General features: G+C 49.9%; 4 non-coding genes and 1 pseudogene across 4 annotated transcripts; all 5 read right to left on the reverse strand.

Annotated features, from left to right (window-relative positions):
- Positions 1-8,341: 8,341 nt before the first annotated feature.
- On the reverse strand, positions 8,342-8,532 carry LOC119955337. Its single transcript, XR_005458438.1, has one exon. It is a non-coding gene; the product is annotated as a U2 spliceosomal RNA (small nuclear RNA).
- Positions 8,533-12,424: 3,892 nt separating this feature from the next.
- LOC119955333 lies at positions 12,425-12,615 on the reverse strand. The gene has a single exon (XR_005458434.1). It is a non-coding gene; the product is annotated as a U2 spliceosomal RNA (small nuclear RNA).
- A 3,893-nt stretch (positions 12,616-16,508) lies between these two features.
- On the reverse strand, positions 16,509-16,699 carry LOC119955334. Its single transcript, XR_005458435.1, has one exon. It is a non-coding gene; the product is annotated as a U2 spliceosomal RNA (small nuclear RNA).
- Positions 16,700-20,602: 3,903 nt separating this feature from the next.
- Positions 20,603-20,793, reverse strand: LOC119955335. The gene has a single exon (XR_005458436.1). It is a non-coding gene; the product is annotated as a U2 spliceosomal RNA (small nuclear RNA).
- A 3,011-nt stretch (positions 20,794-23,804) lies between these two features.
- Positions 23,805-23,979, reverse strand: LOC119955350 (annotated as a pseudogene).
- Between the last annotated feature and the right edge of the window lie 295 nt (positions 23,980-24,274).

Below are 24,274 nucleotides of genomic sequence, written 5' to 3' on the forward strand. Positions count from 1 at the left end.
CCCGGGGTCCACGCACAGCTTGATGCAGTTACACACAAAGGTGGCCATCAGGATGAGGGCGGCGTTGGGTACGTTCCTCCCTCCTTTATCTAGAGGCTTGTACATTATGTCTCTTCGGACCCGGTCCACCTTGGATCTCCAAATGAATTTGAAGATGGCCCGGGTGACTGCTGTGGCGTAGGTCCGAGTGATGGGCCAGACCTGCGCCACTTACAGTAACACCGAGAGTACCTCACACCTGATGACCAGTGTTTTGCCGCAATGGAGAGGGAGCGTTGCTCCCGCCAGCCCAGTTTTTGTTTTGCTATAGCAATGCGCTCCTCCCAGTTTTTGGTGCACGCCCCTGCCACTCCGAACCATATCCCCAGCACCTTCAGGTAATCTGACCTGACCGTGAATGGGACAAAGGACCGGTCGGCCCAGTTCCCAAAGAACATGGCCTCGCTCTTGCCGCGGTTTACCTTGGCTCCTGAGGCCAGTTCAAACTGGTCGCAGGTGTCCAAGAGCCTGCGTACAGACGCGGGATCCGAGCAGAAAACGGCGACGTCGTCCATGTACAGGGAGGTCTTGACTTGCACACCTCCACTGCCTGGGATCGTCACCCCTCTCATACCCGGATCCTTCCTGATGGACTCGGCAAAAGGTTCTATGCAGCAGACAAACAGGGCCGAGGAGAGAGGGCAGCCTTGCCTGACTCCAGATTTGATCTGGAACTTTTCTGATTCCCACCCATTGATTGAGACTGCGCTATAGATGTTTGTGTAGAGCAGTTTGACTCAACTGCGAATTCCCTCCCCAAACCCCATTTTGGAGAGCACATCCATCATGTAGGAGTGCGATATTCTGTCAAAAGCCTTCTCCTGGTCAAGGCTGATGAGGCAGGTGTCCACCCTCCTGTCCTGCACGTAGGCGATCGTATCCCTGAGCAGCGCGAGGCTGTCAGAGATCTTCCTGCCGGGTACAGCACAGGTCTGGTCAGGGTGGATCACTGACTCCAGAGCAGACCTGACTCGATTGGCGATGACCTTGGCTAGGATTTTGTAATCCACATTTAACAGTGAAATGGGTCACCAATTTCGAATTTCTTCCCTTTCCCCCTTCCGCTTGTAGATGACGGTGGTGATGCCTTTTCTCATGGATTCTGACATGCTGCCATCCAGAAGCATACTCTCGTACACTTCCAGCAGGTCTGGGCCCATCCAGTCCCACAGAGCCAAATACAACTCAGCCGGTAAGCCGTCGCTTCCGGGAGTTTTACTCGTCTCAAAGGACTTGACGGCCTTTGTCAGCTCGTCCAGAGTTAATGGTTTGTCCAGGTTTTCTCCCTCATTGTCGTCCAAGACCTCCGTGATAGACGGCAGGAAGGTCTGGGCAACAGTGCTGTCTGTTGGCTTCAGATCATACAGTCTGGCATAGAAGGATTGACTGATCCTCAGCATGTCAGACTGCGATGTCTTTACAGAGCCATCTTCTTCCTTCAGGCTGCTGATCACATAGGTGTCCCTGTGTACCTTCTGGAAGAAGAAGAGTGAGCACTTTTCATCCTGCTCCACAGAGCGTACTCTGGACCGGAAGATGACCTTGGAGGCCTCCGAGGTGCAGAGCGAGGCTTGCAGGCTCTTCACCTCTTGGAGATCCTCCTTGACATCAACCCCCATTGACTGCAGCTGGAGCAAGTTTTGCATACTTTTCTGGAGCCTGGTTGTGACCCCTCCTCTCTCTCTCATCTTTTGTACGCCCTTGAGGATGAAGAACCTTTTGATGTTCCCCTTGATTGCTTCCCACCAGAGATGTGGAGACTCAAAAAGGGGTTTCACGGTTCTCCAACCTTTGTAATCCCTTTTGAGTTCCTGGAGGTTCTCTGGGGTCAACAGCTTTACATTTAGCTTCCATGTCCCCCTGCCCACCCCCGGTCTTCCTGCAGGTGGCAGTCAGCCAGTAGTAGGCAGTGGTCAGAGAAGAACACCGGCTTGACATCGGTGGGCCTGACCGTGAAAGCACGGGACACAAAAAAGAAATCTATTGTGGAACGGATGGACCCATCGGGCCGTGACCATGTGTATCTACGCTGCGCTCCGTCTGCAGGGTTGCTGAAGACGTCGAGCAGCTTTGCGTCTTTTACCATTTCCATCAGGAGTCTGGATGTAGCGTCTAGTTTGCTGCCGGCTCTGCCGGATCGTCCAGCCGCATCGATGATGCAGTTGAAGTCACCGCCCAGTATGACCGGCTTGGAGGTGGCCAACAGCAGTGGTAGTTGCTGAAGGACAGCCAGTCGCTCAGTTTTTACGGCTGGGGCATACACGTTAATAAGTCTGATAGGGGTGTTTTTGTATTTGACATGATGTGGAGATGCCGGCGTTGGACTGGGGTGAGCACAGTAAGAAGTCTTACAACACCAGGGTAAAGTCCAACAGGTTTGTTTCAAACACGAGCTTTCGGAGCACGGCTCCTTCTTCAGGTGAATGGAAAGGCTTGTTCCAGAAATGTTTATATAGACACAGTCAGAGATGCCCCGGAATGCGAGCACCTGCAGGCAATCAAATCATCAAAGATGCAGAGAGAGAGGTAACTCCAGGTTAAAGAGGTGTGAATTGTCCCAAGCCAGTTCAGTCGGTAGGCCTCTGCAAGTCCAGGCTTGTTGGTGGGGGCCGAATGTAATGCGACATGAATCCCAGATCCCGGTTGAGTCCGCATTCATGCGTGCGGAACTTAGCTATAAGTTTTTGCTCAGCAATTTTGCGTTGTCGCGTCTCCTGAAGGCCTCCTTGTAGAATGCTGACCCGGAGATCAGAGGCTGAATGTCCTTGACTGCTGAAGTGTTCCCCAACTGGAAGGGAACAGTCCTGCCTGTTGATAGTCGCACGATGCCCGTTTATTCGTTGTCGCAGTGTCTGCATGGTCTCGCCAATGTACCACGCTTCGGGACATCCTTTCCTGCAGCGTATGAGGTAGACTACATTGGTCGAGTCGCACGAGTATGCGCCGCGTACCTGGTGGGTGGTGTTTCCACGTGTAATGGTGGTGTCCATGTCGATGATCTGGCATGTCTTGCAGAGATTACCCTGGCAGGGTTTTGTGGTGTTGTGGTTGCTGTTCTGAAGGCTGGGTAATTTGCTGCAAACAATGGTTTGTTTGAGGTTGCGCGGTTGTTTGAAGGCCAGTAGTGGGGGTGTGGGGATGACCTTGGCAAGATGTCCATCCTCGCTGATGATGTGTTGGAGGCTGCGAAGAAGATGTCGTAGTTTCTCCGCCCCAGGAAAGTACTGGACGACGAAGGGTACTCTGTCAGTGGTGTCCCGTGTTTGTCTTCTGAGGAGGTCGGTGCGGTTTTTTGCTGTGGCGCGGTGGAACTGTCGATCAATGAGTCGAGCGCCATATCCCGTTCGTACGAGGGCATCTTTCAGCATCTGTAGGTGTCTGTTGCGCTCCTCCTTGTCTGAGCAGATCCTGTGTATACGGAGGGCTTGTCCATAGGGGATGGCTTCTTTAATGTGTTTCGGGTGAAAGCTGGAGAAGTGGAGCATCGTGAGATTATCTGTGGGCTTGCGGTAAAGCGAGGTGCTGAGGTGACCGTCCTTGATGGAGACGAGTGTGTCCAAGAATGGAACTGAATTTGGAGAATAGTCCATGGTGAGTTTGATGGTGGGATGGAACTTATTGATGTCATCGTGTAGTCGTTTCAGTGATGTCTCGCCGTGGGTCCAAAGGAAAAAAATGTCATCGATGTATCTGGTGTATAGCATCGGTTGAAAGTCCTGTGTGGTGAGGAAGTCCTGTTCAAACTTGTGCATGAAGATGTTGGCATATTGAGGTGCAAATTTGGTCCCCATGGCTGTTCCGTGCGTCTGGATGAAGAATTTGTTGTCGAAGGTGAAGACGTTGTGGTCTAGAATGAAACGGATGAGTTGCAGAATTGCGTCTGGAGATTGGCAGTTGTCGGTGTTGAGGACTGAGGCTGTTGCAGCAATGCCGTCGTCATGGGGGATGCTGGTGTAGAGTGCCGAGACATCCATTGTGACGAGGAATGTTCCTGGTTCAACTGGTCCATGGGTGCTGAGTTTCTGTAGGAAGTCCGTCGTGTCGCGACAGAAGCTGGGTGTACCTTGTACGATGGGTTTTAAGATGCCCTCGATGTGGCCAGAGAGGTTCTCACACAGGGTCCCATTGCCTGAAACGATAGGACGGCCTGGTGTGTTGGCCTTGTGTATTTTCGGGAGGCAGTAGAGATCTCCAATGCGGGGATTACGTGGGATGAGAGCACGTAGGGTGTTCTGAAGGTCTGGATCTAAGGTCTTGATCAGTCTGCTGAGTTGGCGGATGTGTTCCTTGGTTGGATCTGCGGGTAACTGCCTGTAGTGTTCCTGGTTGTCGAGTTGTCGGTATACTTCTTTGCAGTAGTCTGTTCTGTTCAGTATGACGGTGGCCCCTCCTTTGTCTGCTGGTTTGATGACGATGTTGCGGTTGGTCTTGAGAGTGCGGATGGCGTTGCGTTGTGCTTGGGTGACGTTTGAGGCTGCCTTGTGATTGCGAGTGATGAATCTGGCATTGACACGACTTCTGACGGCTTGAGCATACATGTCGAGTCTAGGGCAGCGGCCTTCCGGAGGGGTCCAATTTGACTCTTTCCTTTTCGGTTGCTGCACTGCAGATCTCGCGGTCTGCTGTTCCGGTTCATTGGTCGTGTCCCTGGGTTCGCTGTCGGCCTCTTGGGGTCTGTGGAAGAATTCCCGGAGCCTCATTCGCCTGATGAATTCCTCCGTATCTGCCGCGAGACTGATGGGGTCCATTTTGGTGGTGGTGCAGAAATTGAGCCCTCTGCTGAGGACTTCGATTTTGTCTGGTTGAAGGGTGTTGTCTGACAAGTTGACAATGGATTTCCCTGTATTGTTTTCGACTGTTGTACCGGGAGAAGCTTGATTGCTGCTGGTGGTGATGCCAAGTTTCTCAAGCTTCCTGTTCTTGGTGTGCATGTAGGTGGCATAGTATTGCTGTCTCATCTGTTTGGCGGTGTTCCGCAGCTGGTCTGCTGTGTCCTGAGCGCAAGTTGAGAATATGGCCTCTCTCTTGGTTTCCAGGTTGCGTCGACTGCTGTAGAGTTGGTGTACGAGGTGTTTGAGGAGTGTGACAGAGGTGCGGTGGCAGAGTCTTTCAGCGTAGTCTGTGTTGTAAGTCGACTTGAGTGGGTTTTTGATCTGTAGTCCTTCGACAACAAATTCTTCATCCAGACGCACAGAACAGCCATGGGGACCAAATTTGCACCTCAATATGCCAACATCTTCATGCACAAGTTTGAACAGGACTTCCTCACCACACAGGACTTTCAACCGATGCTATACACCAGATACATCGATGACATTTTTTTCCTTTGGACCCACGGCGAGACATCACTGAAACGACTACACGATGACATCAATAAGTTCCATCCCACCATCAAACTCACCATGGACTATTCTCCAAATTCAGTTCCATTCTTGGACACACTCGTCTCCATCAAGGACGGTCACCTCAGCACCTCGCTTTACCGCAAGCCCACAGATAATCTCACGATGCTCCACTTCTCCAGCTTTCACCCGAAACACATTAAAGAAGCCATCCCCTATGGACAAGCCCTCCGTATACACAGGATCTGCTCAGACAAGGAGGAGCGCAACAGACACCTACAGATGCTGAAAGATGCCCTCGTACGAACGGGATATGGCGCTCGACTCATTGATCGACAGTTCCACCGCGCCACAGCAAAAAACCGCACCGACCTCCTCAGAAGACAAACACGGGACACCACTGACAGAGTACCCTTCGTCGTCCAGTACTTTCCTGGGGCGGAGAAACTACGACATCTTCTTCGCAGCCTCCAACACATCATCAGCGAGGATGGACATCTTGCCAAGGTCATCCCCACACCCCCACTACTGGCCTTCAAACAACCGCGCAACCTCAAACAAACCATTGTTTGCAGCAAATTACCCAGCCTTCAGAACAGCAACCACAACACCACAAAACCCTGCCAGGGTAATCTCTGCAAGACATGCCAGATCATCGACATGGACACCACCATTACACGTGGAAACACCACCCACCAGGTACGCGGCGCATACTCGTGCGACTCGACCAATGTAGTCTACCTCATACGCTGCAGGAAAGGATGTCCCGAAGCGTGGTACATTGGCGAGACCATGCAGACACTGCGACAACGAATAAACGGGCATCGTGCGACTATCAACAGGCAGGACTGTTCCCTTCCAGTTGGGGAACACTTCAGCAGTCAAGGACATTCAGCCTCTGATCTCCGGGTCAGCATTCTACAAGGAGGCCTTCAGGAGACGCGACAACGCAAAATTGCTGAGCAAAAACTTATAGCTAAGTTCCGCACGCATGAATGCGGACTCAACCGGGATCTGGGATTCATGTCGCATTACATTCGGCCCCCACCAACAAGCCTGGACTTGCAGAGGCCTACCGACTGAACTGGCTTGGGACAATTCACACCTCTTTAACCTGGAGTTACCTCTCTCTGCATCTTTGATGATTTGATTGCCTGCAGGTGCTCGCATTCCGGGGCATCTCTGACTGTGTCTATATAAACATTTCTGGAACAAGCCTTTCCATTCACCTGAAGAAGGAGCCGTGCTCCGAAAGCTCGTGTTTGAAACAAACCTGTTGGAATTTAACCTGGTGTTGTAAGACTTCTTACTTTGTATTTGACGTCTGCTACTAGGAGGCGTCCCCCCACCACCTCCTTAACGTCGGAGATGGTGAAATTGCCTCCCCGTAGCAGAATACCCAGGCCGGAGGAACGACAGTCGTTTCCTCCTGACCAGATGGATGGCCCGTGGGACCACCAGCTCGACCAGCGCCTGTAGTTGCTGAGGTGTGGAATTCCACACTCCTGCAGGAACAGTAGGTCGGCTCTTACATTTTCTAAGTAGCCGAGTGTGGTAACACACCGCGAAGTATCTTTAATACTTCGCACATTAATTGATGCAATTTTAAAACCCATTTTAAAAAGAGTAGATTTACCAGTCTCAGATTTCAGAGTCCATTCCAGTTGGTTGTTCCAGCAGTTCAAAGTTCCCCGTCATGCTGGTGGTGTTCTCAAAATTCTTCACCGTTTCATGGTTTAGGAAGCTGCCATTGTCCTCAGTGTGGCCTTGAACCTGATGGATGTGCATTGTAGAGGGGGTGGGGGTGTAGCCGTTGTGCCCGGCGTGGCAGTCAGCGGGTGTTGGGGTTGCAGGCCGGTTCCCATCGTCCAGAGGTTGGTGGTCTGGGCGAGTTTTGTTTTCCTTCCTGTCTGTGGTCTGGGGGTTCTGTGCATCCCCTTCCACATTGGTGCTTTGCCTCTTTAATTGAGGCCTATTCTTTGATTGCTCGCCTTCATCGCAGGAGTTGTCGGCGCTGTTGAGTTGCTGCTTTTTACCATTCCCCGTCGGGGGTTTCTTTGTTTCATTTTTCATTTTCCTCTTTGCTTTTCTTGTGCCTGCCGTTTCCCAGCACTCTTCACTCTTTGTTCCATCCTCGGTTGTCTCGTGTTCCTCACCAGATGGGAGTGGGGTTGTTTTGTCAGGCTGTGCTGGGGCCTCCACATTCTGTTGAGGGCCTTGCTGTAGAGTTTCGGCATTCTGTGGTGTGGTGTCTTTGTCGATGGAGGGTGCCTGTACCTCCTGTATGGTTGCCTTTTTGACTCCACCGCTGATGATTTGCGCATAGGTTGCCCCACGTTTTGGGCAGTCCCTGTAAAGATTGCCGGCCTCCCCACACAGGTTGCAGTTCTTGTCTTGCTTACAGTCCTTTGTCATGTGCCCCTCCTGCTTGCAGTTTTTGCAGAAGGTGACGTTGCAGTTGGCGGCCATGTGCCCCGCTTTGCCACAGGTGTGACATACTCGTGGCTGCCCCCCGTAGTAGAGGAAGCCTCGGTTTCCTCCAATGGCGAAACTGGAGGGTGGGTGCAAGATGGTTCCATTGGCGTTCTTTCTCAGGATTACCTTGACCTGGTGCTCGCATGTCCAGATGCCAAAGGTGTCCTTTAGTTGTATGCTGTCACTTTTCAAGTTGACGTACCTGGCGAGGAACGTAAGCACATCAGACACGGGGACGTGGGGGTTGTGACTTGATGAGTGTAAGTGGGACAGTGTTTGTCAGTTGGTGGCCTGGTGGTGGGGATGCCGCTGCAGCCATAGGTGAAAGGTTGAGCGTAAAGCGTACTGGCATTAGGCGTAAAGTAGAGACTTACAGCAGCATAGAGATGCAGCAATGGGAGCATAAGTGCAAAAAAAGGTAGCAGTCCAAAATGGGAATTGGTTTGTGCAATCTACTTTTTGATTTTGAAATTCCCCATGAAGGGGTGATGTGCACCATTCGAGGAGATACTGCAATACCAGGTTGATGCGTGGAATGGACGGAGCAAGCCCCTATTCCATTTCCCTGCTCTAAAAATCAATTTAATATATGGTCCCCAGATCAGGGACATTCCAGATATTAAACTGAAAAGAACAGAAACTACACTTGATCTTAGCCAAAAGGCCGAGAAGCGATGCCCTATAGTTTTGAGTTGCCCAAGTGCCGTATGCCTTCCCTCTTTTACAGCAGGCTGACGCCATTCAAAGCCTTTTCGATGTAAACACTGACACTTTCACTCTTGAATTATTGCTCTTGGCCGTTCTTATTGGGACACGCGATTCATATTGACAGAACTTGTCTCTCTCCTCCTTTTTCAGCCCGACTACATGACAGTTATGTAGATGAGCAGGTCGCCACCAATCAGATGGGAGAGGGCGGAGCCTAGCCACAGGCACGTCACTGTCACAGGCGGTTGCTGCTGAGCAAGCTTTTGAAAACACTTGCCTGCAGCAGCAGCAACCAACTCGCCTGGTGCCACTCGCCCTGCCTTTTCCCATAGCCCTGCAAATATTTTCCCTTCTGATAATTATCCCATTGTCTTTTGAAAGGCCGGCTTGAAACTCTCTCATGATGTGGAGATGCGGGCGTTGAACCGGGGTGAGCACAGTAAGAAGTATTACAACACCAGGTTCAAATCCAATAGGTTTGTTTCAAACCACGAGCTTTCGGAGCATCTTAGGAAGGAGCAGTGTTCCGAAAGCTAGTCATTTGAAACAAACCTGTTGGACTTTAACCTGGTGTTGGAAGACTTCTTATTGTTGAAACTCTCAGGCAGTGCATTGCAGATTCTAGCCACTCGTGCTGTGCTCTTAAAAATAGGAGTGCTGGGGATGTATTTGGCAGTCCTGCCAGCTTCTGGAAGGAGGAATGGAGGTATAGGGACACTGCAGAGTGTGGGTTGTTTTGTTCCTTTTGCTGTGTGTTTCCAGCATTTTCTCTGATCATTCAGAATTCTACCAAGTTATTTTCTCTTTATTTCTACTTTGTCTGTTTCCTGCACCTCCATTCTGGAATGTTTATTTCATGTCCTTCTTCTGACTGATTTTTTTCTACCTCTCTCAATTACTTTGCATGCCTTTTCCCTGATGATGATGCGTGCCTGCCATTCACAAATATCACTTCCTCCCAACTTTTCAAAATACGTTTTTTGTGTTTTCTTGGTTCCCTTTACTTGTCCCAATACAACCCCACCCCTCTCCCACAGTGCTCTCACTGAGCACTGACCTCTGTTCTCCTATTAATACATTCTGATATCTCTCAACTTTGTACAGCTAAAACACTTCCCCAGTCCTCGATGGCACCATGAACACCCCACTTCTCTCATGACCATGACATCTTTGTCAATCTCTCCTTAGCTCTGCCTACCCCTGACCTTCCATTCTGCCCCACCCACCTCTGCAACTATATAATTATTACATTTCTATCCCTCGTCAGTTCTGTAGAAGGGTCACATGAACTCCAATTCTTCATACAGTCCGGCAGAAAATAATTTGCTGATCCTCAGGATGCCAGACTGCCGATGACTTTACAGAGCCATCTTCTTCCTTCAGGCTGCTGATCACAGAGGTCTCTCTGTGCACCTTTTGGAAAAAGAAGAGCAAGCACGGAGCAGACTCTGGAACGGAAGATAACCTTGCCGGCCTCTGAGGTATAGAGCGAGGCTCGCTGGCTCTTAACCTCTTGGAGATCCTCCTTGACATCAACCCCCTTCGACTGCAGCTGGAGCAAGTTTTGCATACTTTTCTGGAGCCTGGTTGTGACCGCTCGTCTCTCTCTCATCTTTTGTACGCCCTTGAGGATGAAGAACCTTTTGATGTTCCCCTTGATTGCTTCCCACCAGAGATGTGGAGACTCAAAGAGGGGTTTCACGGTTCTCCAACCTTTGTAATCCCTTTTGAGTTCCTGGAGGTTCTCTGGGGTCAACAGCTTTACATTTAGCTTCCATGTCCCCCTGCCCAACCCCTGGTTTTCCTGCAGGTGGCAGTCAGCCAGTAGGAGGCAGTGGTCAGAGAAGAACACCGGCTTGACGTCGGTGGGCCTGACCGTGAAAGCATGGGACACAAAAAAGAAATCTATTCTGGAACGGACGGACCCATCTGGCCGTGACCATGTGTATCTACGCTGCGCTCCGTCTGCAGGGTTGCTGAAGACGTCGAGCAGCTTTGCGTCTTTTACCATTTCCATCAGGAGTCTGGACGTAGCGTCTAGTTTGCTGCCTGCTCTGCCGGATCGTCCATCCGCATCGATGATGCAGTTGAAGTCACCGCCCAGGATGACCGGCTTGGAGGTGGCCAACAGCAGTGGTAGTTGCTGAAGGACAGCCAGTCGCTCAGTTTTTACGGCTGGGGCATACACGTTAATAAGTCTGATAGGGGTGTTTTGTATTTGACGTCTGCTACTAGGAGGCGTCCCCCCACCACCTCCTTAACGTCGGAGATGGTGAAATTGCCTCCCCGTAGCAGAATACCCAGGCCGGAGGAACGACAGTCGTTTCCTCCTGACCAGATGGATGGCCCGTGGGACCACCAGCTCGACCAGCGCCTGTAGTTGCTGAGGTGTGGAATTCCACACTCCTGCAGGAACAGTAGGTCGGCTCTTACATTTTCTAAGTAGCCGAGTGTGGCTACACACCGCGAAGTATCTTTAATACTTCGCACATTAATTGATGCAATTTTAAAACCCATTTTAAAAAGAGTAGATTTACCAGTCTCAGATTTCAGAGTCCATTCCAGTTGGTTGTTCCAGCTGTTCAAAGTTCCCCGTCATGCCGGTGGTGTTCTCAAAATGCTTCACCGTTTCATGGTTTAGGAAGCTGCCATTGTCCTCAGTGTGGCCTTGAACCTGATGGATGTGCATTGTAGAGGGGGTGGGGGTGTAGCCATTGTGCCCGGCGTGGCAGTCAGCGGGTGTTGGGGTTGCAGGCCGGTTCCCATCGTCCAGAGGTTGGTGCTCTGGGCGAGTTTTGTTTTCGTTCCTGTCTGTGGTCTGGGGGTTCTGTGCATCCCCTTCCACATTGGTGCTTTGCCTCTTTAATTGAGGCCTATTCTTTGATTGTTCGCCTTCATCGCAGGAGTTGTCGGCACTATTGAGTTGCCGCTTTTTACTATTCACCGTCAGGGGTTTCTTTGTTTCATTTTTCATTTTCCTCTTTGCTTTTCTTGTGCCTGCCGTTTCCCAGCGCTCTTCACTCTTTGTCCCATCCTCGGTTGTCTCGTGTTCCTCACCAGATGGGAGTGGGGTTGTTTTGTCAGGCTGTGCTGGGGCCTCCACATTCTGTTGAGGGCCTTGCTGTAGAGTTTCGGCATTCTGTGGTGTGGTGTCTTTGTCGATGGAGGGTGCCTGTACCTCCTGTGTGGTTGCTTTTTGACTCCACCGCTGATGATTTGCGCATAGGTTGCCCCACGTTTTGGGCAGTCCCTGTAAAGATGGCCGGCCTCCCCACACAGGTTGCAGTTCTTGTCTTGCTTACAGTCCTTTGTCATGTGCCCCTCCTGCTTGCAGTTTTTGCAGAAGGTGACGTTGCAGTTGGCGGCCATATGCCCCGCTTTGCCACAGGTGTGACATACTCGTGGCTGCCCCCCGTAGTAGAGGAAGCCTCGGTTTCCTCCAATGGCGAAACTGGAGGGTGGGTGCAAGATGGTTCCATTGGCGTTCTTTCTCAGGATTACCTTGACCTGGTGCTCGCATGTCCAGATGCCAAAGGTGTCCTTTAGTTGTATGCTGTCACTTTTCAAGTCGACGTACCTGGCGAGGTACGTAAGCACATCAGACACGGGGACGTGGGGGTTGTGACTTGATGAGTGTAAGTGGGACAGTGTTTGTCAGTTTGTGGCCTGGTGGTGGGGATGCCGCTGCAGCCATAGGTGAAAGGTTGAGCGTAAAGCATACTGGCGTTAGGCGTAAAGTAGAGACTTACAGCAGCATAGAGATGCAGCAATGGGAGCATAAGTGCAAAAAAAGGTAGCAGTCCAAAATGGGAATTGGTTTGTGCAATCTACTTTTTGATTTTGAAATTCCCCATGAAGGGGTGATGTGCACCATTCGAGGAGGTACTGCAATACCAGGTTGATGCGTGGAATGGACGGAGCAAGCCCCTATTCCATTTCCCTGCTCTAAAAATCAATTTAATATATGGTCCCCAGATCAGGGACATTCCAGATATTAAACTGAAAAGAACAGAAACTACACTTGATCTTAGCCAAAAGGCCGAGAAGCGATGCCCTATAGTTTTGAGTTGCCCAAGTGCCGTATGCCTTCCCTCTTTTACAGCAGGCTGACGCCATTCAAAGCCTTTTCGATGTAAACACTGACACTTTCACTCTTGAATTATTGCTCTTGGCCGTTCTTATTGGGACACGCGATTCATATTGACAGAACTTGTCTCTCTCCTCCTTTTTCAGCCCGACTACATGACAGTTATGTAGATGACCAGGTCGCCACCAATCAGATGGGAGAGGGCGGAGCCTAGCCACATGCACGTCACTGTCACAGGCGGTTGCTGCTGAGCAAGCTTTTGAAAACACTTGCCTGCAGCAGCAGCAACCAACTCGCCTGGTGCCACTCGCCCTGCCTTTTCCCATAGCCCTGCAAATATTTTCCCTTCTGATAATTATCCCATTGTCTTTTGAAAGGCCGGCTTGAAACTCTCTCATGATGTGGAGATGCGGGCGTTGAACCGGGGTGAGCACAGTAAGAAGTATTACAACACCAGGTTCAAATCCAATAGGTTTGTTTCAAACCACGAGCTTTCGGAGCATCTTAGGAAGGAGCAGTGTTCCGAAAGCTAGTCATTTGAAACAAACCTGTTGGACTTTAACCTGGTGTTGGAAGACTTCTTATTGTTGAAACTCTCAGGCAGTGCATTGCAGATTCTAGCCACTCGTGCTGTGCTCTTAAAAATAGGAGTGCTGGGGATGTATTTGGCAGTCCTGCCAGCTTCTGGAAGGAGGAATGGAGGTATAGGGACACTGCAGAGTGTGGGTTGTTTTGTTCCTTTTGCTGTGTGTTTCCAGCATTTTCTCTGATCATTCAGAATTCTACCAAGTTATTTTCTCTTTATTTCTACTTTGTCTGTTTCCTGCACCTCCATTCTGGAATGTTTATTTCATGTCCTTCTTTTGACTGATTTTTTTCTACCTCTCTCAATTACTTTGCATGCCTTTTCCCTGATGATGATGCGTGCCTGCCATTCACAAATATCACTTCCTCCCAACTTTTCAAAATACGTTTTTTGTGTTTTCTTGGTTCCCTTTACTTGTCCCAATACAACCCCACCCCTCTCCCACAGGGCTCTCACTGAGCACTGACCTCTGTTCTCCTATTAATACATTCTGATATCTCTCAACTTTGTACAGCTAAAACACTTCCCCAGTCCTCGATGGCACCATGAACACCCCACTTGTCTCATGACCATGACATCTTTGTCAATCTCTCCTTAGCTCTGCCTACCCCTGACCTTCCATTCTGCCCCACCCACCTCTGCAACTATATAATTATTACATTTCTATCCCTCGTCAGTTCTGTAGAAGGGTCACATGAACTCCAATTCTTCATACAGTCCGGCAGAAAATAATTTGCTGATCCTCAGGATGCCAGACTGCCGATGACTTTACAGAGCCATCTTCTTCCTTCAGGCTGCTGATCACAGAGGTCTCTCTGTGCACCTTTTGGAAAAAGAAGAGCAAGCGCGGAGCAGACTCTGGAACGGAAGATAACCTTGCAGGCCTCTGAGGTATAGAGCGAGGCTCGCTGGCTCTTAACCTCTTGGAGATCCTCCTTGACATCAACCCCCTTCGACTGCAGCTGGAGCAAGTTTTGCATACTTTTCTGGAGCCTGGTTGTGACCGCTCGTCTCTCTCTCATCTTTTGTACGCCCTTGAGGATGAAGAACCTTTTGATGTTCCCCTTGATTGCTTCCCACCAGAGATGTGGAGACTCAAAGAGGGGTTTCACGGTTCTCCAACCTTTGTAATCCCTTTTGAGTTCCTGGAGGTTCTCTGGGGTCAACAGCTTTACATTTAGCTTCCATGTCCCCCTGCCCAACCCCTGGTTTTCCTGCAGGTGGCAGTCAGCCAGTAGGAGGCAGTGGTCAGAGAAGAACACCGGCTTGACGTCGGTGGGCCTGACCGTGAAAGCACGGGACACAAAAAAGAAATCTATTCTGGAACGGACGGACCCATCTGGCCGTGACCATGTGTATCTACGCTGCGCTCCGTCTGCAGGGTTGCTGAAGACGTCGAGCAGCTTTGCGTCTTTTACCATTTCCATCAGGAGTCTGGACGTAGCGTCTAGTTTGCTGCCTGCTCTGCCGGATCGTCCATCCGCATCGATGATGCAGTTGAAGTCACCGCCCAGGATGACCGGCTTGGAGGTGGCCAACAGCAGTGGTAGTTGCTGAAGGACAGCCAGTCGCTCAGTTTTTACGGCTGGGGCATACACGTTAATAAGTCTGATAGGGGTGTTTTTGTATTTGACGTCTGCTACTAGGAGGCGTCCCCCCACCACCTCCTTAACGTCGGAGATGGTGAAATTGCCTCCCCGTAGCAGAATACCCAGGCCGGAGGAACGACAGTCGTTTCCTCCTGACCAGATGGATGGCCCGTGGGACCACCAGCTCGACCAGCGCCTGTAGTTGCTGAGGTGTAGAATTCCACACTCCTGCAGGAACAGTAGGTCGGCTCTTACATTTTCTAAGTAGCCGAGTGTGGCTACACACCGTGAAGTATCTTTAATACTTCGCACATTAATTGATGCAATTTTAAAACCCATTTTAAAAAGAGTAGATTTACCAGTCTCAGATTTCAGAGTCCATTCCAGTTGGTTGTTCCAGCTGTTCAAAGTTCCCCGTCATGCCGGTGGTGTTCTCAAAATGCTTCACCGTTTCATGGTTTAGGAAGCTGCCATTGTCCTCAGTGTGGCCTTGAACCTGATGGATGTGCATTGTAGAGGGGGTGGGGGTGTAGCCGTTGTGCCCGGCGTGGCAGTCAGCGGGTGTTGGGGTTGCAGGCCGGTTCCCATCGTCCAGAGGTTGGTGCTCTGGGCGAGTTTTGTTTTCGTTCCTGTCTGTGGTCTGGGGGTTCTGTGCATCCCCTTCCACATTGGTGCTTTGCCTCTTTAATTGAGGCCTATTCTTTGATCGTTCGCCTTCATCGCAGGAGTTGTCGGCACTATTGAGTTGCCACTTTTTACTATTCACCGTCAGGGGTTTCTTTGTTTCATTTTTCATTTTCCTCTTTGCTTTTCTTGTGCCTGCCGTTTCCCAGCGCTCTTCACTCTTTGTCCCATCCTCGGTTGTCTCGTGTTCCTCACCAGATGGGAGTGGGGTTGTTTTGTCAGGCTGTGCTGGGGCCTCCACATTCTGTTGAGGGCCTTGCTGTAGAGTTTCGGCATTCTGTGGTGTGGTGTCTTTGTCGATGGAGGGTGCCTGTACCTCCTGTGTGGTTGCTTTTTGACTCCACCGCTGATGATTTGCGCATAGGTTGCCCCACGTTTTGGGCAGTCCCTGTAAAGATGGCCGGCCTCCCCACACAGGTTGCAGTTCTTGTCTTGCTTACAGTCCTTTGTCATGTGCCCCTCCTGCTTGCAGTTTTTGCAGAAGGTGACGTTGCAGTTGGCGGCCATGTGCGCCGCTTTGCCACAGGTGTGACATACTTGTGGCTGCCCCCCGTAGTAGAGGAAGCCTCGGTTTCCTCCAATGGCGAAACTGGAGGGTGGGTGCAAGATGGTTCCATTGGCGTTCTTTCTCAGGATTACCTTGACCTGGTGCTCGCATGTCCAGATGCCAAAGGTGTCCTTTAGTTGTATGCTGTCACTTTTCAAGTCGACGTACCTGGCGAGGAACGTAAGCACATCAGACACGGGGACGTGGGGGTTGTGACTTGATGAGTGTAAGTGGGACAGTGTTTGTCAGTTGGTGGCCTGGTGGTGGGGATGCCGCTGCAGCCATAGGTGAAAGGTTGAGCGTAAAGCGTACTGGCATTAGGCGTAAAGTAGAGACTTACAGCAGCATAGAGATGCAGCAATGGGAGGATAAGTGCAAAAAAAGGTAGCAGTCCAAAATGGGAATTGGTTTGTGCAATCTACTTTTTGATTTTGAAATTCCCCATGAAGGGGTGATGTGCACCATTCGAGGAGGTACTGCAATACCAGGTTGATGCGTGGAATGGACGGAGCAAGCCCCTATTCCATTTCCCTGCTCTAAAAATCAATTTAATATATGGTCCCCAGATCAGGGACATTCCAGATATTAAACTGAAAAGAACAGAAACTACACTTGATCTTAGCCAAAAGGCCGAGAAGCGATGCCCTATAGTTTTGAGTTGCCCAAGTGCCGTATGCCTTCCCTCTTTTACAGCAGGCTGACGCCATTCAAAGCCTTTTCGATGTAAACACTGACACTTTCACTCTTGAATTATTGCTCTTGGCCGTTCTTATTGGGACACGTGATTCATATTGACAGAACTTGTCTCTCTCCTCCTTTTTCAGCCCGACTACATGACAGTTATGTAGATGAGCAGGTCGCCACCAATCAGATGGGAGAGGGCGGAGCCTAGCCACATGCACGTCACTGTCACAGGCGGTTGCTGCTGAGCAAGCTTTTGAAAACACTTGCCTGCAGCAGCAGCAGCAACCAACTCGCCTGGTGCCACTCGCCCTGCCTTTTCCCATAGCCCTGCAAATATTTTCCCTTCTGATAATTATCCCATTGTCTTTTGAAAGGCCGGCTTGAAACTCTCTCATGATGTGGAGATGCGGGCGTTGAACCGGGGTGAGCACAGTAAGAAGTATTACAACACCAGGTTCAAATCCAATAGGTTTGTTTCAAACCACGAGCTTTCGGAGCATCTTAGGAAGGAGCAGTGTTCCGAAAGCTAGTCATTTGAAACAAACCTGTTGGACTTTAACCTGGTGTTGGAAGACTTCTTATTGTTGAAACTCTCAGGCAGTGCATTGCAGATTCTAGCCACACGTGCTGTGCTCTTAAAAATAGGAGTGCTGGGGATGTATTTGGCAGTCCTGCCAGCTTCTGGAAGGAGGAATGGAGGTATAGGGACACTGCAGAGTGTGGGTTGTTTTGTTCCTTTTGCGTCTGCTGTGTGTTTCCAGCATTTTCTCTGATCATTCAGAATTCTACCAAGTTATTTTCTCTTTATTTCTACTTTGTCTGTTTCCTGCACCTCCATTCTGGAATGTTTATTTCATGTCCTTCTTTTGACTGATTTTTTTCTACCTCTCTCAATTACTTTGCATGCCTTTTCCCTGATGATGATGCGTGCCTGCCATTCACAAATATCACTTCCTCCCAACTTTTCAAAATACGTTTTTTGTGTTTTCTTGGTTCCCTTTACTTGTCCCAATACAACCCCACCCCTCTCCCACAGTGCTCTCACTGAGCACTGACCTCTGTTCTCCTATTAATACATTCTGATATCTCTCAACTTTGTACAGCTAAAACACTTCCCCAGTCCTCGATGGCACCATGAACACCCCACTTGTCTCATGACCATGACATCTTTGTCAATCTCTCCTTAGCTCTGCCTACCCCTGACCTTCCATTCTGCCCCACCCACCTCTGCAACTATATAATTATTACATTTCTATCCCTCGTCAGTTCTGTAGAAGGGTCACATGAACTCCAATTCTTCATACAGTCCGGCAGAAAATAATTTGCTGATCCTCAGGATGCCAGACTGCCGATGACTTTACAGAGCCATCTTCTTCCTTCAGGCTGCTGATCACAGAGGTCTCTCTGTGCACCTTTTGGAAAAAGAAGAGCAAGCGCGGAGCAGACTCTGGAACGGAAGATAACCTTGCAGGCCTCTGAGGTATAGAGCGAGGCTCGCTGGCTCTTAACCTCTTGGAGATCCTCCTTGACATCAACCCCCTTCGACTGCAGCTGGAGCAAGTTTTGCATACTTTTCTGGAGCCTGGTTGTGACCGCTCGTCTCTCTCTCATCTTTTGTACGCCCTTGAGGATGAAGAACCTTTTGATGTTCCCCTTGATTGCTTCCCACCAGAGATGTGGAGACTCAAAGAGGGGTTTCACGGTTCTCCAACCTTTGTAATCCCTTTTGAGTTCCTGGAGGTTCTCTGGGGTCAACAGCTTTACATTTAGCTTCCATGTCCCCCTGCCCAACCCCTGGTTTTCCTGCAGGTGGCAGTCAGCCAGTAGGAGGCAGTGGTCAGAGAAGAACACCGGCTTGACGTCGGTGGGCCTGACCGTGAAAGCACGGGACACAAAAAAGAAATCTATTCTGGAACGGACGGACCCATCTGGCCGTGACCATGTGTATCTACGCTGCGCTCCGTCTGCAGGGTTGCTGAAGACGTCGAGCAGCTTTGCGTCTTTTACCATTTCCATCAGGAGTCTGGACGTAGCGTCTAGTTTGCTGCCTGCTCTGCCGGATCGTCCATCCGCATCGATGATGCAGTTGAAGTCACCGCCCAGGATGACCGGCTTGGAGGTGGCCAACAGCAGTGGTAGTTGCTGAAGGACAGCCAGTCGCTCAGTTTTTACGGCTGGGGCATACACGTTAATAAGTCTGATAGGGGTGTTTTTGTATTTTACGTCTGCTACTAGGAGGCGTCCCCCCACCACCTCCTTAACGTCGGAGATGGTGAAATTGCCTCCCCGTAGCAGAATACCCAGGCCGGAGGAACAACAGTCGTTTCCTCCTGACCAGATGGATGGCCCGTGGGACCACCAGCTCGACCAGCGCCTGTAGTTGCTGAGGTGTAGAATTCCACACTCCTGCAGGAACAGTAGGTCGGCTCTTACATTTTCTAAGTAGCCGAGTGTGGCTACACACCGCGAAGTATCTTTAATACTTCGCACATTAATTAATGCAATTTTAAAACCCATTTTAAAAAGAGTAGATTTACCAGTCTCAGATTTTAGAGTCCATTCCAGTTGGTTGTTCCAGCTGTTCAAAGTTCCCCGTCATGCCGGTGGTGTTCTCAAAATGCTTCACCGTTTCATGGTTTAGGAAGCTGCCATTGTCCTCAGTGTGGCCTTGAACCTGATGGATGTGCATTGTAGAGGGGGTGGGGGTGTAGCCGTTGTGCCCGGCGTGGCAGTCAGCGGGTGTTGGGGTTGCAGGCCGGTTCCCATCGTCCAGAGGTTGGTGCTCTGGGCGAGTTTTGTTTTCGTTCCTGTCTGTGGTCTGGGGGTTCTGTGCATCCCCTTCCACATTGGTGCTTTGCCTCTTTAATTGAGGCCTATTCTTTGATTGTTCGCCTTCATCGCAGGAGTTGTCGGCACTATTGAGTTGCCGCTTTTTACTATTCACCGTCAGGGGTTTCTTTGTTTCATTTTTCATTTTCCTCTTTGCTTTTCTTGTGCCTGCCGTTTCCCAGCGCTCTTCACTCTTTGTCCCATCCTCGGTTGTCTCGTGTTCCTCACCAGATGGGAGTGGGGTTGTTTTGTCAGGCTGTGCTGGGGCCTCCACATTCTGTTGAGGGCCTTGCTGTAGAGTTTCGGCATTCTGTGGTGTGGTGTCTTTGTCGATGGAGGGTGCCTGTACCTCCTGTGTGGTTGCCTTTTTGACTCCTCCGCTGATGATTTGCGCATAGGTTGCCCCACGTTTTGGGCAGTCCCTGTAAAGATGGCCGGCCTCCCCACACAGGTTGCAGTTCTTGTCTTGCTTACAGTCCTTTGTCATGTGCCCCTCCTGCTTGCAGTTTTTGCAGAAGGTGACGTTGCAGTTGGCGGCCATATGCCCCGCTTTGCCACAGGTGTGACATACTCGTGGCTGCCCCCCGTAGTAGAGGAAGCCTCGGTTTCCTCCAATGGCGAAACTGGAGGGTGGGTGCAAGATGGTTCCATTGGCGTTCTTTCTCAGGATTACCTTGACCTGGTGCTCGCATGTCCAGATGCCAAAGGTGTCCTTTAGTTGTATGCTGTCACTTTTCAAGTCGACGTACCTGGCGAGGTACGTAAGCACATCAGACACGGGGACGTGGGGGTTGTGACTTGATGAGTGTAAGTGGGACAGTGTTTGTCAGTTTGTGGCCTGGTGGTGGGGATGCCGCTGCAGCCATAGGTGAAAGGTTGAGCGTAAAGCGTACTGGCGTTAGGCGTAAAGTAGAGACTTACAGCAGCATAGAGATGCAGCAATGGGAGGATAAGTGCAAAAAAAGGTAGCAGTCCAAAATGGGAATTGGTTTGTGCAATCTACTTTTTGATTTTGAAATTGCCCATGAAGGGGTGATGTGCACCATTCGAGGAGGTACTGCAATACCAGGTTGATGCGTGGAATGGACGGAGCAAGCCCCTATTCCATTTCCCTGCTCTAAAAATCAATTTAATATATGGTCCCCAGATCAGGGACATTCCAGATATTAAACTGAAAAGAACAGAAACTACACTTGATCTTAGCCAAAAGGCCGAGAAGCGATGCCCTATAGTTTTGAGTTGCCCAAGTGCCGTATGCCTTCCCTCTTTTACAGCAGGCTGACGCCATTCAAAGCCTTTTCGATGTAAACACTGACACTTTCACTCTTGAATTATTGCTCTTGGCCGTTCTTATTGGGACACGCGATTCATATTGACAGAACTTGTCTCTCTCCTCCTTTTTCAGCCCGACTACATGACAGTTATGTAGATGACCAGGTCGCCACCAATCAGATGGGAGAGGGCGGAGCCTAGCCACAGGCACGTCACTGTCACAGGCGGTTGCTGCTGAGCAAGCTTTTGAAAACACTTGCCTGCAGCAGCAGCAGCAACCAACTCGCCTGGTGCCACTCGCCCTGCCTTTTCCCATAGCCCTGCAAATATTTTCCCTTCTGATAATTATCCCATTGTCTTTTGAAAGGCCGGCTTGAAACTCTCTCATGATGTGGAGATGCGGGCGTTGAACCGGGGTGAGCACAGTAAGAAGTATTACAACACCAGGTTCAAATCCAATAGGTTTGTTTCAAACCACGAGCTTTCGGAGCATCTTAGGAAGGAGCAGTGTTCCGAAAGCTAGTCATTTGAAACAAACCTGTTGGACTTTAACCTGGTGTTGGAAGACTTCTTATTGTTGAAACTCTCAGGCAGTGCATTGCAGATTCTAGCCACACGTGCTGTGCTCTTAAAAATAGGAGTGCTGGGGATGTATTTGGCAGTCCTGCCAGCTTCTGGAAGGAGGAATGGAGGTATAGGGACACTGCAGAGTGTGGGTTGTTTTGTTCCTTTTGCGTCTGCTGTGTGTTTCCAGCATTTTCTCTGATCATTCAGAATTCTACCAAGTTATTTTCTCTTTATTTCTACTTTGTCTGTTTCCTGCACCTCCATTCTGGAATGTTTATTTCATGTCCTTCTTTTGACTGATTTTTTTCTACCTCTCTCAATTACTTTGCATGCCTTTTCCCTGATGATGATGCGTGCCTGCCATTCACAAATATCACTTCCTCCCAACTTTTCAAAATACGTTTTTTGTGTTTTCTTGGTTCCCTTTACTTGTCCCAATACAACCCCACCCCTCTCCCACAGTGCTCTCACTGAGCACTGACCTCTGTTCTCCTATTGATACATTCTGATATCTCTCAACTTTGTACAGCTAAAACACTTCCCCAGTCCTCGATGGCACCATGAACACCCCACTTGTCTCATGACCATGACATCTTTGTCAATCTCTCCTTAGCTCTGCCTACCCCTGACCTTCCATTCTGCCCCACCCACCTCTGCAACTATATAATTATTACATTTCTATCCCTCGTCAGTTCTGTAGAAGGGTCACATGAACTCCAATTCTTCATACAGTCCGGCAGAAAATAATTTGCTGATCCTCAGGATGCCAGACTGCCGATGACTTTACAGAGCCATCTTCTTCCTTCAGGCTGCTGATCACAGAGGTCTCTCTGTGCACCTTTTGGAAAAAGAAGAGCAAGCGCGGAGCAGACTCTGGAACGGAAGATAACCTTGCAGGCCTCTGAGGTATAGAGCAAGGCTCGCTGGCTCTTAACCTCTTGGAGATCCTCCTTGACATCAACCCCCATCGACTGCAGCGGAGCAAATTCTCCATACTTTTCTTTCAGTTCCTCGAGGTTCTCTGGAGTCAACAGTTTCACATTAAGCTTCCATGTCCCCCTGACCGCGCCTGACTTTTCTGCAGGTGGCAGTCGGCCAGTAGGAGACAGTGGTCAGAGAAGAACACCGGCTTGACATCGGTGGACCTGACCGTGAAAGCACAGGACACAAAGAAGAAGTCTACCCTGGAGCGGACCATGTGTAGCTACGCTGCGCTCCGTCTGCAGGATTGCTGAAGACGTCGAGCAGCTTGTCGTCTTTTACCGTTTCCATCAGGAGTCTGCACGTAGCGTCTAGTTTGCTGTTGGCTCTGCCAGATCATCCAGCTGCATCGATGATCCAGTTGAAGTCACCACCCAGAATGACCGGCTTGGAAGTGGCCAACAGCAGTGGGAGTTGCTGAAGTACTGCCAGCCGCTCACTCTTTACGGCTGGGGCATACACATTAATGAGTCTGAGTGGGGCGTTTTTGTAGTTGATGTCTTCTACGAGGAGGCGTCCGCCCACCACCTCCTTAACGCCGGAGATGGTGAAGTTGCCTCCCGCAGCAGACTACCCAGGCCAGAGGAACGACAATTGTTTCCTCCTGACCAGCTGGATGGCCCATGGGACTACCAGCTCAACCAGCGCCTGTAGTTGCTGAGGTGTAGAATCCCACACTCCTGCAGGAACAGTAGGACGGTTCTCACATTTGCTAAGTAGCCGAGTGTGGCTACCCACCGCAAAGTATCTTTAATGCTTCGCAGATTAATGGCTGCAATTTAAAATCCCATTTTAAAAAGGTAGATTTACCAGTCTCAGAGTCCAGAGTCTATACAGTTGGGTGTTCGAGCTGTTCAATGTTCGCCAGCATGCGGTGGTGCTCGCAAACTTTTGCACAGTTGCAGGGCTGAGGAAGCTGTCCTGGTCCACAGTGTGCCCGTGAACTTGATGGATGTGCATTGGGGGGGGGGGGGGGGGGGGCGGTATTGTAGCCCTGCTGACCGTCGTGGCGGTCAGTGTGTGTTGGGGTTGCAGGCCGGTTTCCGCTTGTGTTGTTGCTGCTTCTTTGTTTCTTTGGCTGGACTGTGACCTTGTTTTCAATACGCGGCATTTGGTGGCCGTTGGTCACATTGCTATTCCCATCGATCAGAGGTTGGAAGAAATTGTGGACAGGCGAGTGTCATTGCGACTTGTTGAGTGTAAGTGGGACTGTGATTGCCAGTTGGTGGCCTGGTGGTGGGGATGCCGCTGCAGCCATAGGTGAAAGGTTGAGCGTAAAGTATACTGGCGTTAGGCGTAAAGCAGAAGCTGAGAGCAGCATAGAGATGCACCAATGGGAGCATAAGTGAAAAAAGACAAAGTTCCAACTGATATGTGCAATCTATTTTTTGAGTTTGAAATTCCCCATGGAGGGGTGGTGTGCACCATTCGAGGAGGTACTGCAATACCAGGTTGATGCGTGGAATGGACGGAGCAAGCCCCTATTCCATTTCCCTGCTCTAAAAATCAATTTAATATATGGTCCCCAGATCAGGGACATTCCAGATATTAAACTGAAAAGAACAGAGTTTTTTTTTTCCAAATAATATACTTTATTCATAAAATTTATCATAAACTTTACAGAACATTTCAAATTGTCTTGTCTGTTCATTTCCATCTGAGTTACATTCATTTGTCTTTCTTCAATTCATTTGGGATAACGTTACACACATATCCTACTTTAATTTACAGTTCTTTCTTAATTATTTACATTGCTTTGTTTCTTTCATAAATTGTGGTATTGAAGATCCGGGTCGAGGGGCTTTACACTGTTACCAACCCCTCGGTGTACATTTGCTGGTAAGACCTTACACAGTGGTCTTTCCCCATTGCGCCTTGGCGGCA

Source organism: Scyliorhinus canicula, chromosome 20 (assembly GCF_902713615.1).
Source record: "Scyliorhinus canicula chromosome 20, sScyCan1.1, whole genome shotgun sequence".
NCBI classification, from domain to species: Eukaryota; Metazoa; Chordata; class Chondrichthyes; order Carcharhiniformes; family Scyliorhinidae; genus Scyliorhinus; species Scyliorhinus canicula.